The sequence below is a fragment of the Tupaia chinensis genome, unplaced genomic scaffold (assembly GCF_000334495.1).
Source record: "Tupaia chinensis unplaced genomic scaffold, TupChi_1.0 Scaffold000437_1, whole genome shotgun sequence".
NCBI classification, from domain to species: domain Eukaryota; kingdom Metazoa; phylum Chordata; class Mammalia; order Scandentia; family Tupaiidae; genus Tupaia; species Tupaia belangeri.
In genome coordinates this window covers 135,007-151,120 of record NW_006159942.1, presented here as the reverse complement: position 1 = coordinate 151,120, position 16,114 = coordinate 135,007, and the positions used below count along the sequence as shown (strand labels likewise).

At 46.6% G+C, this 16,114-nt stretch overlaps 1 protein-coding gene across 1 annotated transcript in view; it reads left to right on the top strand.

Moving 5' to 3' along the window:
• The window catches only part of BOC (BOC cell adhesion associated, oncogene regulated), a 91,227-nt gene that overhangs the window by 4,581 nt on the left and 70,532 nt on the right, over positions 1–16,114 (top strand). Inside the window, exon 2 of the mRNA XM_006155115.3 lies at positions 544–626. The gene's annotated coding sequence lies outside the window, so the exon portion shown is untranslated. The remainder of the gene's footprint in view (positions 1–543; positions 627–16,114) is intronic.

Here is a 16,114-nt window from a genome sequence, read left to right as displayed (position 1 = left end):
CCTCTCGGGATCTTGAGCACGCACGCAATCACGCCCGGCGTGAGTTTTACGCCACTGGGTCTGGGATTCGAACCGTGGTCAACTACGTGGAAGTGCAGCAGCCAGACAGAGAGAGACAGAGACAGAAAGCGAGAAATCACCCCCCAGGGGGGATGGTCACGCCGCAATCCCTTCTCCTCCTTTCTCCTCTCGGGATCTTGAGCACGCACGCACACACGCCCGGCGTGAGTTTTAAGCCACCGGGTCTGGGACGCGAACCGTGGTCAACTACGTGGAAGTCCAGCAACATAGTCATTACGCTAACTGTTGGTTCCTCATCACGGTTCTTAACCCACTATTCATTTCAGCTCTAGCAAGGAGCCAGGTGACTGAATGTTTAAGAAATGCAGTGATCTTAGAAAAATTGTTTTTCCTTTGTTTTCTTACTTATAAAGTGGATTAATAAGAAATTACTATGGTTTATGGCAATAAGAAACTGATACTTTAGAATTATTTATTTTACTGTTCAAAAGATGAGATGATTCTCTTTTTTCTCAACCCTAGAACGAATGTTTTGGAGCCCATGACCCGTGAAGTCTTGTCAACATTCATACCGCCTGAGGGTATCGGCAAAGAAGTAGAAGTAGGTGAGGTTTTCTGCTCACACTCTCATACCTCTGGCCTATTGAGTCAGCCATTTTTTCATGTCTTGGTTGTGGTACCACTCGAAGGTAGTGTCATCCTTCAGTATTAGTAGAGTTTGGGTTTGAGTGGAATCTGGAGTAATCGTCAGGTTGGTTTTAGTTTGGCTTGTGCATTTTTTTTTTCAGTCAGCATCCGTGGTGGCCACATGAACGCTCCTCCTTGCTGTGAGGAAAACTGTCAGGCATGTTGGATATAAGCCATATACTCTGAGATCTGAAGTCTAAGCTTGCTGTAGAAAAGTCCTGCTTAGGTTTGGGTGAGGAAAGCTGTGTGTTTATGTCTCTGTCAATGGTATTACAGCGAATGCCTTGTGGTCTGATGTACTGGGCAGTGTTTATCTCACAGAAACCAGAGGGATTCCACTTTTTCCTCGTCTTCTGAAATAAAGTTAGGAAATAATTTCTCTTTTCTTAATGGTGAATTTGGCCTTATCCTCAAAGAAGGCCTTTGATGTTTAGGGCAGAATTATTGGACAGTAAGAGGGAGAAAGAACATTGCAGAAAGAACATTGCCATTAACATACAATCAGCTTAATTCAGTTGCCAGAGAAAATGTTGAGGAAAGTCTCAACTAGTTCTCCTGGTTAGTAACAAGAAAGGGTGTAATATGGGCAGGGTAAATAGGGTTGAAGAAAAAGAACTCAAAAGGAGCTGAACAGTGGAAAGTTTGGCAGAGGAATGTTTATTCTTCTCCATGGACAGTGTTGGACGAGTCGGGGGTGATGAAGTGTGTGTAGATTGGAGCCTTCATTCTTCAACAAGCATTTATTGAGTACTTGTTATGTAGCTGGCATCACAGTGTGGGTTGGCAGAGATCAATACCAGGTTCCATGCTCTCCAGAACCCCGGTACTGATGGAGAGGGAAATACAGAGCAATGCAGTGCAAACGCTAGTGTTAAAAGTACTAGGAACAGGTTGATTAAGAAAAGGGGGAGGAGAGTGAAGATCTCAAAGTCTTTTTTTTTTTTTTTTTTTGAGAGAGAGATTTTTGCTATAGGGCATTTGCGATTGCTGGAGACAGAGACAGAGAGATAGAAAGCGAGAAATCACCTCCCCCTGCCCTGGGAGTATGACCCACAATCCCTTCTCCTCCATTCTCCTCTTTAGATTTTGGGCATGCACGCACATGCATCCAGTGTGAGTTTAAGCCACTGGGCCCGGGACTTGAACTGTGGTCGACTATGTGGGAGTCCAGTGATGTAACCACTATGGCATCTGGTGGTTTTTGTTTTTTTTTTGTTTTTTTTTTTTTTTAAAGAATTATCTATTTAATTTTATTTAGGGAGAGAGGGAAAGTGAGAAAGTAAGCCACTGGATCCGGGTCTCGAACTGCATTCAGCCCTGTGGGAATCCAGCGACTTCACCACCATGCCACCTGCTGGCCCTCAGGCTGAGTTTTAAGGACAGAGTTGAGACTAGCAGTACTACAATGTACTGTATGTGCTGTTTATGATTTTCTCCCTGAAAACTCATTTTCCTCCATAGATGATAGACTTAAGTATGCTGGAGACATGAGGTTTCGAGTTCAGAGTAGGTTTTATTTTTTGCGTCTTGTTTCTTCATTTTAAAAAAGTTAAAACCTGGAATCTCTGCAATGACTGCAGAATCTCAGATATCTGGGTCTTAAGCCTCTAAAACCAGTTACTGAATGACTTTCAAGGAGGAAAGGAGAAATATGTGTATATTCACACACCACACGCACACACACACACACACACACACACACACACACAGAAATTAACTCCTCATCTCTGTCAAATTTTTACTGAGATTTCTAGAAACACACGCCTAAATTCAGCTTCTTACTTTGTAATTCCATTTGCCTTTTGTTCTACTATCTGCTGTAGTTTTGCTTGACTTGAAATCATCCGCAGAGCAGCAAGCAAGGGGACAGTTCTTTTAGGGACATTAAAGTCACTGGGCACTCTAGTTCCCAGAAACCGCCTTGGCTGCCGAGAGGTAAATATCACACTGGATGGGAGCTACAGGTTAGGGAAGGAAAGTACGGGGGACTGGCTGGCTTTGGAGGCTCCCCAAGACTGGGCTGGAATTGGCCTCTTGAAGAGAGCCCTCCCCCACCTACCCTGACTCTGCCAAAATTTTTCCAGCCAAGTGCCTTTACTAGTCTGAACTTACCTAACATTACAACCTAGCAGGTTTATTAGGTGTGGGTCAGAGTTAATTGGAGAGGAAAATTGGGGGGTTCTGGGTTTATTAGTTTTCTGTGAAAGCAGAGGCCTTTATTATTTCACAGATCCCCATTCGATTGTCCTCCTGTGCTCTGTCTAATGACAGTCATCCCACAGTGGTGTTAGGGCAGCTCCTCTGACATAGCTGTGCCCAGGTGAGTGGGATTTCATAATGCAGTCAGCACAGTACCCTCTTTTGCAAGTGAGACCACATCAAGTCATGGAAATTCGCAGGTTTTTTCTTTTCCCCTCTGTCTGTCATTATGAATGGATGTTTTGTAGTGAACAAGTTATATAAGAATCTGCTGTATTATAGCCATGAGTTAGAGTCTAATGGGTCGACGTACAGGCCTCTGAAGCAGTCACCTGCAGCCCTTCCTTGGTGCCTTTGGTGGTCTGCCATCCATGCACGCTGACTCAGCTCCAGGTGAAAGCCTCGCGGTCAGGTGCTTTTTACTCTAGAGGCTTCTGTTGCAGAGACGGAGGCTGGGGAGTTGGGCCTGGCTTTAGCCTGACTGGACTGTGGCAGCTTGCCAGCAAGTTTCACTGGGTGGTCTTTGACAATGGCGGGAGGGGGGTTGGGGAGCTAGCTTTCCTCCCCCAGTGGAGAACAACAAGGTGGCTTTCTATAGGTGGGCTTCACATTGACAACCAATCTGCCTGTCACCGCCACACCACCCAGGCCTTGAGTGTGGGTAAAAAGGACCGAGCAGGTTGCCTGGAGGTGGTATTATGTTGGAGTTCCTTTTTGCTCCCTAGGTTTTACAAAGCCTTGTGTTTATGTGTGAGCCTCCTTCCCAGGAGTGTGAGCGCACGGGCAGCAGGTGCCCTTCATCCTGTGAGGGAAGAATTGTTGTCCCCACTCGAAGGATGGAGAAGCACGTCTCCTGGTATAGCTTAGGGGAATCTGCCCTGGGCCCGGAGTGCAGGCCCAGCTGGGCTAATTTCAGTTCCAAAGAGACTGTGCTGCCCATCTCCAGCATCTTTCTGGTGACCAGGGTCTGGTAGCTGCTATTCAGTGAGCACCTCTGGTGCCAGCCCTCTGTGCTCAGCACTACAAGCATCACCCCTGGACCCTTGGGCCTGTGAAGACAGACATTATTACCTAGTCTGCAGAGAAGGGAACTGAAGCTTAAACAATCGTACTGACTTGCTCTGATGTCTCAACTGGTGATTGCAGGAGCCAGGATTTCTCTGTAGGTCTGCTGACTCCCAAATCTGGGGTGGAAACGGGGGGAAAATGCCCAAATGCTCTCCTGCAACAGAGTCCCCTTAGCTTGGAAGAACCATTTCCTTTGCAGCTAACCAAGTATAATGCACAGGTGAGGATCTTGATGAGACTTCCTTAGAAGAGAGAAATCCAAACTGGAATTACTCTGGAAGGTTTTGAGTGACTCCACAGGCACAGTACCAGGGCAGCTAAGCCTCGTATAGTGTTCGACTTCCAGGCAGGAGTGGAAGCTGCCTCCATCTTGGGTTTCATCTCAGAACTTGTCCCTTGTCTCTATTTTTCCTTTCCCTGGGGCCATTATCTGAACTGACGGTCCTGAATCTTTGCTTCCACTAGAGCTGCCAGATGAATCCATTTGCTCCTGGGATCTTTGCAAGTCTGATCAAGCAAATCCTCCATGCCCTCGGAGGGGTGAGGGGGAGAAGGCGCTTGGCCCAGCAGATACTTTTACTGGTCAGGAGAAGTGGCAGCTTGTACAGAAAAACACCCTGGGGAAGGAAGTAGCAGGTTTGATAGACAGGTAACTGACAGGAGATGCTACCTTCCAGGCAAATACTCACAGAAAGAATTCGACAGGCAGTTACCTGCAGAAGAGTGAAGCCGACCGCTCCCTACTGGCTTAGGAGAGCAGGGGTTTGATGTGGAAGGCACGTTCCTTTTCTTCATTTCTCTTGACAAACATGGAAAGCCTGAAGCCGTGGTGTCTGGGATTGGGTGGGGACGGGGTACAGAGCACATAATTTAAGATAGCATTACGTGGCCAGGTACTTGAGCGATGGAGAAGAAGTTATGGAATCTGTGCCTTTATTCCCTGCCCTTGCCATCTGGTTTCTCCAAGCTCTCTAAGGATATGATGAAATGGCACAAGGGACGCTTATATTCGTTTTTTAAAATTTGCCAGATGGTGTATGTGCTTGCCAGAGACAGAGGAAGAGGGAGAAAGCAGCACTCCCAAAGGGTGTGGTCATGCTGCAATCCCTTTTTTGCCATCTTGTTGGGATTTGGGGCATTCACACTTAGGTGCCCCCACGTGTTTTTTCAAGCCAATGGATTCTAGCTGTGGTTGGCCATGTAGAATCCGTCTCCGTTAACTCCTAGGTTATACATAGGGACTGCCCAACAAAGGGACTTTGCTTTTTTTTTTTTTTTAAGAATTATTTATTTAATTTTTCTTTTTAATTTGCTATACTCACCAGAGAGAGACAGAGTGAGAGTAAGGGTGAGAAATCAAGCCACTGGGTCCAAAACCTGAACTGTGGTTGGCCATGTGGGAGTCTAACACCTTAACCACCATGCCATCTGCTGGCCCCATGAAACCCTGATTTCTTTCTTTTTGTATTTTAGTGAGATTTTTGCTATAGGGTGTGAGCACTCACCAGAGAGACAGAGAACAACAGAGAGACAGAAAGAGAGAAATCACCCCTCAGGGGGACAGCCATGCCACAATCTCTTCTCTTCCATTCTCCTCTCAGGATTTGGGACACACACACGCACACACACACACACACACGCACCCTGTGTGAGTTTTAAGCCGCTGGGTTCAGGACTCAAACTATAGTTGACTGCATGCGAGTCCAGCAGCATAACCATTATGTCATCTGCTGGTCCTGAGACCTGTTTCTTAAGGCCGATGTCAAGGGGAAGCAAGGTAATGTATATGCAGCACGGGAAAGTTGGGAGTGATCAGCAGAAGGTGTTGTGGATAGGAAAGAGAGAGAAAGAGTGAAGGGAGGCTGTTGGGGTGGGCAGCTAGTCGGAGGCCTAAGTGGAGGGCTCCCCTGATGTCAAGGTTTATAGAGTGAAGGGTGAGAGAGCACATGCACATGGTAGGGCAAGGCCTGGCCGCAGGTGCACCGTTTGGGATCAGTCCTCAGGCCTGGTCACCAGGTAGGTGATTCTCATCCACACCTCCAACCTTCTCCTTTGCCTCTTCCTGAACTCAGCATTGCCCGTGCTACCAGTCATGCCAAAAACCTTCGAGCCACTCTTGACTCTGTTCTTCCTCTCATATTCTACTTTCAGTTGGCAAATAATCAAGCTGTTTCCAGATTCCTGCAACTTCTCACTACCTTGGTCTGGTCTTCGTTTTTTTGTTTTGTTTTGTTTTGTTTTGTTTTTTGGTAACTTTCTGTAAGATACATGTGCTCACCACAGAGGGAGAGAAAGAAAAAGTGAGAAAGCACCCCCAAAGGGAGATGCCATGCTGTAATTCCTTCTCCTCTGTTCTCTTCTTGGGATTTTAGGTGTGCATGTACACACACACACACACACACACCTGGCATGTTTTATAAGCCACGGGTCCAGACTTTGAATTGGACAGTCGGCCATATGGGATCTAGCTGCCTTCATCATCATGCTACTGACTGGTCCCACCCCAGTCTTTTATCAGCATTTCTTACCTGGGCTATGGCAAGAAATGCATTTCATGTTCTCTTTGCTCCTGTCAGTCCCTGACCCTGACCTCCCCACTCCTTTCTGCTCCTCTCCTCCCATGGTCCATACTTCATAGAGAAGTCACTATTGCACTTCTGAAACAAGCCAGATCAGGTCACTTCTCTGTGCACAACTCTCCATGGCTTCCCATTTTCATTCAGAGAAAAATCTAAACACTTACAATGTCCTTGGCCCACTCTTCCTGGCTCTGACTCCCCTGTCCCCTTGCACACTCCCACGGCCATTGCCTTCCCCTTGCTCCTGAAACTAACTGAGCAATCTGCCCCAGAGATTTTTTGCACTTGCTTTGCCCTCTACCCCAAAGGTTGTTCGCCCCAGGTGTCTGCATAGTTCCACTCTCCTTTCAGTCCTGTCTCTGCTTCATTGTCACCTTAACCTGATCATCCTTTGGTAAATCCTATTCCCATCATTTTTCTCTCTTCTTTCAGCCTAGATTATTTTCCTCAGTGTTATCATCCCTAGACAAGTAGTTATTGCTGGCTTCCACTCTAGGATGAAAGATGCATGAGATTAAAGTCTAGTTTCTCACTGTCTTCCCAGTGCCTGGAACAGATTCTGGGAGGTAATCAGGGGCCAGTTTTTTTTTTTTTTTTTTTTTTTTTTTATTGTTGTTGCTGTTAGTCTGTATCCAATCTGAATATCAAAAGGGATGTAATGAGTTTAAAACAAAATAAAATAATTTCACTTAAGTTTATGTAAGAAAATGCATTCAGGGTGTACATATATGGGAATGCTGAGAGTTTTAATAATACTAGAGCATCTCTTATAGAAATCTAGGAGGCAGTGTGCAAGGCCATAGCAGAAAGCTCCTCCTCAGGGTGACTGACTGCAGGCAGGCCCACGCATGTACCGGCTATTTTATCTATAAGGTTATATAAGAATGGATGTTCTTTCTCCCTCATCACTCACTGAAGAAGTTGTTTTTTATTTGTTTTATTTGGCTGGAGGCCATGTATGCTCACCAGAGAGAGATAGAGAGAGAAGGAGATGAGAAACCACCCTTCCCTCCCTACAAGGAATGTCATACTATAATCCTTTCCCCATTCTTCCCTTCATTTAGGATTTTGGGCACACATGTACACACACCCAGCATATTTCTCAAGCCACTGAGTCTAAGACTTGAACTGTGTGGTTGGCCACATGGGATCTGGCTGCCTTAACCATTAGCCATGGAGCCAGACCAAAAAGAATTTACAGAACATCTTTATGCCCGACACTGTGCTTGGCCTGGCTAGAAGATGACGAGACATCCAACCATTCTGTCACTCACCAACAGTTTATAGTCTGGAATTTCCTGTGCCTGGGCTGTCCACTTTGCTGCTCCCACCTTTAGTGTTCTGTTGAATCTGGTTTGGAATCATAAGCCAAGAACGTGAGATCAGTTTGAGAATACTGAGTTCCCACACATAAGACCTGTTCTAGGAATACCACAAAAGAGGGCTCTGTGATGTTGGGTAGTTGAAAGGTCATGGAAGTGGGCCAGCAGGTGGCATGGTGATCAAGGTGGTGGACTGCCACATGACTACAGTGGTTTGAGTCCCAGACCTGGTGGTTTGCTTTCTGACTTTCCTTGTCTCTCTCTCTGGTGAGCACATGTATCCTATAACAAATTAAAATAATAAATAAATAAATCATTTTTTTAAATTTTAATAATAAAAAAAGAAAGCTCATGGAAATAAGGAAAAGCATGTCCACCCAGAGTATAATAGATGTGACTTCAAATTCCATCTTTGTCAGTTTTGACTTGGCTCTAGAGTTAGAAACTGAGGAAGAGTTGAAACTAGGACTAAAGATCTCAGAAAGTCTTGTATTAACAGTAAAGGTAGCAAAATGTGCCTGAGAAATTGTACAACCAGATCCTCAAACCCAATGTAAGAGAGAGAGAGAGTAAGAAATCACCCCCAAGTGGGATGGCTGTGCTGCAGTCTCTTCTCCATTCTCTCAGGATTTGGGGCATGCACACATATGAGCCTGGCTGTTTTTCAAGCCACTGGATTTGGGACTCAAACTACAGGGTTGGCCATATGGGATCTTGCAGCCTTAACCATCACACCAGCTGGCCCCATAAAAATTAATAGCCTTCTAAAAAGTTTATTTATATATTTCTCCCATCTGAGAGATAGCACTCCCAACAAGATCCCAAGGCCATGATCCACCACAAGTCTTCGGTCAGCCCTGGATCATGGATAGCCATGTGGCCTGTATACTGAGGAAGGTCTCTGGACTTGAACTGGGAACCTTCCCATGTGGGATTGCCTCACAGAGCTTCACTTTTAAAAAAGAGAAAATTATTATTTTTTTAGAAGAATTATATTATTAAACTTTATTTTATTTCAATCATAGAGGGACAGAGTGAGAGAGAGAGAAAGAGGGAGGGAAAGTGAGAAAGCAAGCTGCAAGGTTCAGGACTCAAACCATGGTCAGCCATATGAGACTCCAATACCCTTATCCACCATGCCACCTGCTATCTCCTTCCCCCCTTTCTAAGCAGTTTTAGGTGCATAAAAAAAAAATTAAGTACAGGGACCAGCAGATGGCATAATGGTTATGTCACTGGACTCCCATATAGTCGACCGTGGTTCAAGTTCTGGACCCGGTGGCTTAAAACTCACCCTGGGGGGCCGGCAGGTGGTGTGATGGTTAAGGGCCCCGGACTCCCACATGGCCGATTGTGGCCCGAGTCCCAGACCTGGCAGCTTGTTTTCTCACTTTCCCTCTCTATGTCTCTTTCTCTTTCTCTCTCTGTCACTCTGCCCCTCTCTGGTCAAATTAAAACAAACAAACAAATAAATAAGGTTAAATAAGATAAAAAACAAAACAAAACAAAACAAAAACTTACCCTGGGCATGTGTGTGTGCATGCCCAAAACGCTGAGAGGAAAATGGAGAAGGGATTGCGGCATGACCATCCCCCCAGGGGCTGATTTCTTGCTTTCTGTCTTTCCGTCTCTCTGTCTCTCTGGCGAATGCACATGTCCTATAGCAAAAATCTCTCTCTAGAAAAAAAAAAAATTGATTGCAAAATACAGAGCATTACCATACAGTTTACCCCTATGACTTAAGCCCCGCTTACATCTTCATTAGTCACGTGATCTGTTGGGGTGGCCCATGATTACAGTTGATGAGCCAATATTAACACACTATTATTAACTAAAGTCTATAGTTTACATTAGGGTTCACTGTTTGTGTTCAACTTTGTCTGGGGTTTGACACATGTATTTTGCTGTGAATCCAACATTGCAGGATCATGCAGGATAACAGTTCCACTGCTTCAAAGCCCCCCTTTGCCCCCCAGCCACGAACAACCACTGATTGTTTTCTGTCTCTATAGTTCTGCCTTTTCCAGAAGGGCTCATAGTTGGAATCATATAGTATCGTCTTTTCAGGTCAGCGTCTTTCACGTTGCATTCTCCAATGTGAAACATGCCTTTTCTCCTCCTGCCTCAGCCCCACATCCGGCTGGCTGGGGAACGAGGGCCTGTAAAAGGAGGAGCCGAAGACACGTGCTGAGCCCCACCTGACCGGAGCCCTGCGGGTCTGCAGCGGGGCCTCTTTATCATCTCGCACTGCACATGCCTGGCCCTGCTGCTACTGGAGTTTAACCCAGGCTGGTAAACTGTCAGGAGCTGCCTGTGTTTTGGTTCCACATCTGGAAGCATCAGCTGTGCAGACCTTCCCCTCCGTTCCTAAACAGAAAGACAGGAGGAGTGCAGGGGCTGTTTGCCTTCCTCCTCAGTAGTTTGTTTTACTTGCTTTGGAGCTGTGGACGGGGAGCGGCAGGGAAGTGTGTCTCTGGGCAGGCAGCCTCTGCATACCCACATCCACAACCGGTGGAAGCCGCGGTTCCCTCAATCTCTGAAGTCCCTGCTCCTGGCCCTGCCCGGGTTCCAGGGGTGTCTGCACTGAGCCCTGAGAGTGACTGAGCAGTGGGGCCTGTCCTGTGGTCATGAGTAGGAAGACCAATCTGGCAGAAAGGGATGGGGGACATTTTCCCTGCCAAGAAGTGCTTCTTTCTGAGTCAGCCTTGAAGACCAGGATCCCTTGGGAGTTTGGTAGCAGGATCCCTGAATTCAGGACACTTCCCAGTCTAACAATGAAGCTCCCTGGGAGGCTGGTGATGATGATGGATTTTAAAATGGGACCAGAAAGTGGGAGCTCCTCCAAACTCTCTCCAACACCGAACCACACTTCGGGGATAGGAGAGTGTATGTGCTGGGTGGTCACAAGGGTCGTCTGAACTGGAATGAATAGTTCCTGGGGCTGAGAACGGGATAACCTGCATAGAGAGAGAAAAGCTCCAGCCATGGGGAGCAGGGACTTCAATTTAGGCCCAGGTTTCCATTGCTTCTTATTTGGAATAAACAGAGCTGAGTCCAGATGCTACTTTTGCATGGCAAAAGACAATACCCAGGCGTATCAGAGTGCAGTCCAAAGGAGGAATACAACTAGCTGGACACTGGAAAGTCGGCCTTGAACTCTGGAAATTTTGTGCGAAGGTCTAAATCCATTCCACCTCCTCCCCTGGTTTTCTTGTCTGCTTCGCCTGTCCCTTGGCCCACAGCCAGACCAGTGGCTCACCGAGATCTCTGGGCTGCCGTTCAGCAGCTCTGCCGAGCTGTCCTCTGTACCAGTGGGCACTAATAATACTTGTCCCAGCTTTACTCCTAAAACTGTGGGTGCTAATGCAATGGAGCATTTCAAGCTCTTTCAACTCTTCAGAAAACGAAGCTGTCCTTCTTGCTTCCATAATTAATCATGGAACCTGGGTGGAGTCTCCTGGGCCCTGTGTTCCTGAGTCGAACTTGAGAGTCTGGAAGGCCGTAACAGTGATCACTGACCATGGGCCCATCTGGAAGGGTTGGTCCTTGCCTCAGTTTCCTTGGGAGAGAGGAGAGAGAACTATGAGTAAGTTTGTGTGAGGGGGTTGATTCTCATTTTTCCTGCCAAATCCAGCCTTGACCCCCTAAACCACCTCTTCTCATTCTGCTCTCCCAATAAGCACAGTAAGAATCCTGAAGAAGAATCCCAGACAGGCTTCCGTAGGTACATACCAGGTAGAGTGTCTAGGAGTGTAGGCCACATTTTCTGAATTCAAAAGACAAATAAGTGATCTGACAAAGCATTTGATTTTTTTTCCTAATGTGTGTGGGGGATCTCACAAAGGCTGATTTTATAAATGTCCTGTGATGCATTATAAAAAAATCACCTTTTGCATAAGGAATAGCATTCGTGTAGCTGGCTAACCCAGAACCTCCTGACAGTGTGCTCTTCTGCTAGAGTGAGAGGCGCAGAGAGGCAGAGCGTGGGCCTTGCTCCTTAAGGGAGCCTCTGTGAATGTGGGTGGGAGGCGATCTCTGATGTGGTCTGGGTCTTCTCTGGTATCTTCCTCTCCAGAGCAGTCCTGAAACAAGGGTGGGTTTCCAGTGTTATCTACCACTTCACACCCTCCCCAGAAAAAGGCAGCTTTCAAGGCAATGGGATAGGGAGGCTCCTTAATAACCAACTTTCACATGCTTTGAAACTCAGGAAGTAAGGAGGAATTGTGTGTCCAATTGAGATGGAGTCTGAGGCAGCAGAACTAATTTTTCCCCACATGAGAAATTAACCGAAATGCCAGTGCCAACACCCTGGGTCCAGATGGGGGCAGAAGGCAGGAAGACCTCATTTTTCGCATCTTAGCCAAGATGAAGCTTGTTTCCCTGCCTGGGGGTTCTGACCTGTCCTACTTGTGTGAAGAAGACAACTCACTGAAACTTAGGCTGCTCACTGCAGCCTGTCTCTCTTCATTCACTTAAAATTCATCCTGAGCGAAAGACCAGCAGTTAGTGTAATGGCTATGTCACTGGACTCCCATGTAGTCAGTCTACCTAGGTTCGTGTCCCAGATCCAGCAACTTAAACTCACTCCGGGCACATGTGCGTGCGTGCCCAAGATCCTGAGAGGAGAATGGAGAAGGGATTGTGGCATGGCCATGCCCCCCAGGGGGTGATTCCTTGTTTTCTCTCTCTGGCAAGCACATGCGCCCTATAGAAAAAACAAAACAAACAAAAAAAAACCTCTCTGAAAAAAGAATTCATCCTGAGCTCTTTATCCAAGTTCCCAGCAATAAATAATAAGCCTTGCATAAGGACAGACCATTCATGCCTCTTCAAGGCCTTTGTCACAGAGGTCCAAAGACATTAGTAATCAGCAAAGATTGGCCTTTTAATTGATCAACCAACATATTTATTGAGCACTGGGCCTGCTGTCCTTAAGACACTTATACACCAAGTTTCTGAATATTTCCCAAATCAAAGCAAGAGGACATTCCACCTTAAATGACAGTATTCACATTATCTCTTTAGAAGAGTGTTTGGCCCAGAGTAGATGCTTAGATCCTCAGTGTTAACATTGTTCTTTTTACTTTGCCTGGAGATAAGCTGCTGATTTATAAATCTCTCCCAAGAACCCATATTCTTGGAGAATCTGGTCAAAAAGTTTTGTCAATTATGCTATGTTTGAGAAATTTATAGGTAGAGAGGTGGAGGTGCAGGGAAAAATGGTAGATTCAGATGTCCGAGATGATCTCTGTGTACATTGGACTGCAAAGCCTCAGCACTTGGTTGGTTCTGGGGAGGGGCTGCTGGTGTGGGGTGGTGGGGGGGAGGGGGGCGGGGGGGGGATGCCAGCCAGAGTTGGGGATTGCCTTTGGTGAGATGTGCTCAGGTCTTAGGGAAGGTCTTTCATATGCAGCAAGCCTCAGAAAGGAAGTGGGGGGAGGGGTGTTGAGGGGAACAGCCAGCTGGCTAAATCTTTTAACTCAGAGCCAGAGAGATATGCCCTGCAGGTTCTTCTCTGCTTGTGACAGCAATGAAGCTGCCTCTTTGGCCCACTCCTGGGGAGCCTCCAAGGGTCCAAAAGGGGGTGTACTCCATCCTCCAACAGAACCTGGGCACATCCTGAAACCTGCCTTGATTAAAAAGATATTTGATAGGTAGGAGTTCCTGGAAGTTGGTGCAGAATTGGGAAGCTTTGAGAGGATCTTGTTATCCTACTGGAACAAACAAGTTTTATTATTTTCTTTTAATTTAAAAACTCAAGTATATGGGACCAGCAGGTGGGGTGTAGTGGTTGGGGTGCTAGACTCCCACATGGCCAACCGTAGTTCAAGTCCTGGAACTTGCAGCTTAATTTCTCACTTTCTCCTTCTCTCTCTGTCTCTTTGATCAAATTAAAAAATAAATAATAACAAATAAGATTAAATAAAGAAATAATTTAAAAAAAAACAACCTCAAACATATGTAAAAGAAAGAATAGTGTCCGTGAAACCCGGGTACCCATCACCCAGATTCCACAATTATCAAGACAAAGTTTGTTTTTATTTTTTCAAATATTACTTTTTTATTACTGCACCCCATGTAGCATGAGACAAAGTTGTATGCCACAAGGTTACACCTTCCACAAGGTGTGTGTAACCCAGTCTTCCTGTCCTGCCTAATGATGAAGTGGACAGGAAACCACATTCATCCACCCAGAGCACCCAGGTCTCATTCCCAATTGTTCTCTGATGTTTCTATGTGTCTCCTTTACCAGATACGGAGCTCCTACTGAAAGTTTTTATTTCATCTTTGGAGTCCCAGGGCCCAGTATGTAATTGGTGTTCCGTTTTTTGGTTTTTTTTTTTGGCTTATGAGGCAAGTGATTCCATGAGAGCGGTTTGCCGTCTGCACAGGTATGGGTACCTTGAGTGTTTGGCTCACCTCTTAGGAGGAAGGGGCAGACAATGTCTGCAGAGCCTAGTACAGGTCACTTCCTCACCCCAGGGAAAATGAGCTGAAAGGACAGACAGCCTCTGGGGTGGAGGGTTAGGTGTGGCCATTCCAGAGTGCAGGGGCTTCTGATTTTGCCAAGGAGGAGGAAGTCAGTAGGGGTAATGGGTCACTGGAGCAGGGCTTTTTTTACTCAGCCCCGAGATTCAGGTGTCTGCAGGCCCAAGGCTGAGGGGGGCAGGGATGTCATGTCCAGACCCATTTTTTCTGGGTGGCCACAAGCAGCCTGCACCACCAGGGCCCCATGTGCTGCTCCAAGAATTTTTATTCATTTTGGAGTTGGCAAGAGAGCGCAGGCAAGGAACTGGGCCCTTCTTATGGTGGGGGTGGAGCCCACTTCCGGCCTCTCAATGCACTGCAGTCTGAGCTCCTCTGGGACTGTACAGGGTTGGAAGGGGTGTTGGAGGCCTAGGAGGAGAGACCCTTCAAACACTTCTCAGATTTCACCCTGGGGTACAGTGGGCAGAGGCCGCAGTCGGCGCGTGCCAAGCCTCATGGCAGACCCTCGGGAAATCTCCCGACTCTGACTTCCAGCAGCCAACCCACCTCTTCCACTCCTCGCATGATCTTTTTCAGTTGAAACTTCCAACCAGATTCTCCCCTCCCATACATGCATGATGTGTGTGTGTGTGTGTGTATGTTTTAATTTTTATTCTTGGCAGAAGTTAAGACACAAAATGGATTTGGAAGGAGATGAAACCAGAAACCAGTCCGGGTGTATGTTGAGCAGCAGGCAGCTTCATTCCTGGAGTGGGAGGGGGAGGGGGAGGACTGGGGTTCCAAGGTGGGGGTTATCTCCTCCTCCCCCTCCTCCTGGGGCTGAACTGTTAACCCTTTGGGTTGTCAAACCACCAGTTCCAGGGAACCCAAAGCCCTCTGATCCCCTGTGGAGTTAAGTGAATGTGAGATCCTTGCATGGCCCGCACCTGCACCTGCGCTGTTTCTTAGTGGCCTTTGGGCCCCTTTTGAGACTATTCCGGGCTTGTTAAGGGAATCGTTGATGGCTCCTCAGGCTTTTATGGTCGCATTTGTATGCACTTGGAAAACATCCCTGCCCTGCTAACATCTTCCTTTTGCTACCCCACTCCACCCACAGAAATAAGTGATCTTGGCCTCAATCCAGAGAAGTAACTATGCTGGAAGATCGTGCTTGAGTAGCCCCTTTGCTACTGATGAAGCTGGCTTGGTCCCCAAAGCAGGCAGGTGCTCCTTGCAATGGTGGCCTCCTCTTGGGCCTTTATTTCTGTGAAAGAAGAGAAAACCAGGAATCTGAATGTCCAGAAAACGGCTGGGGAAATCTGATAGCAGCTTTCTGAAAGAAATGGTTTCTTCCTTGAAATGCATTGAGATATTTAATCTGTAGGATCACAAATATTTAACTTTCAAACTTAGAAGAATTCTTTAAAATAATATAGTAAACACATCCTTTTGCAAAACTCTCAGTTCCTATCATTGTATCCTTTGCATCCAGGCATTCTAGGCAAATATTCTTTACCGAAAACGACCCCAAAATCCATGGCGGAGACTCCTGAATTCTGGTCCTCAACTCTGGCTGCACACTAGAATGTTCAGGAAAGAGTTCTGAAAATGCTGAGAGCTTAATTTGCCTGGGATGCTGCAGTGTTTTAAAGTGTCCTAAGATGATTCTCCTGTGCAGCCAGAGTCGAGCACTTCACATCTAATGCTTTGTAAGAACAGAAGGAAGAGGAGACAGACTAGGTTAAAAATCGAGGACCTATTGCCTCCCAG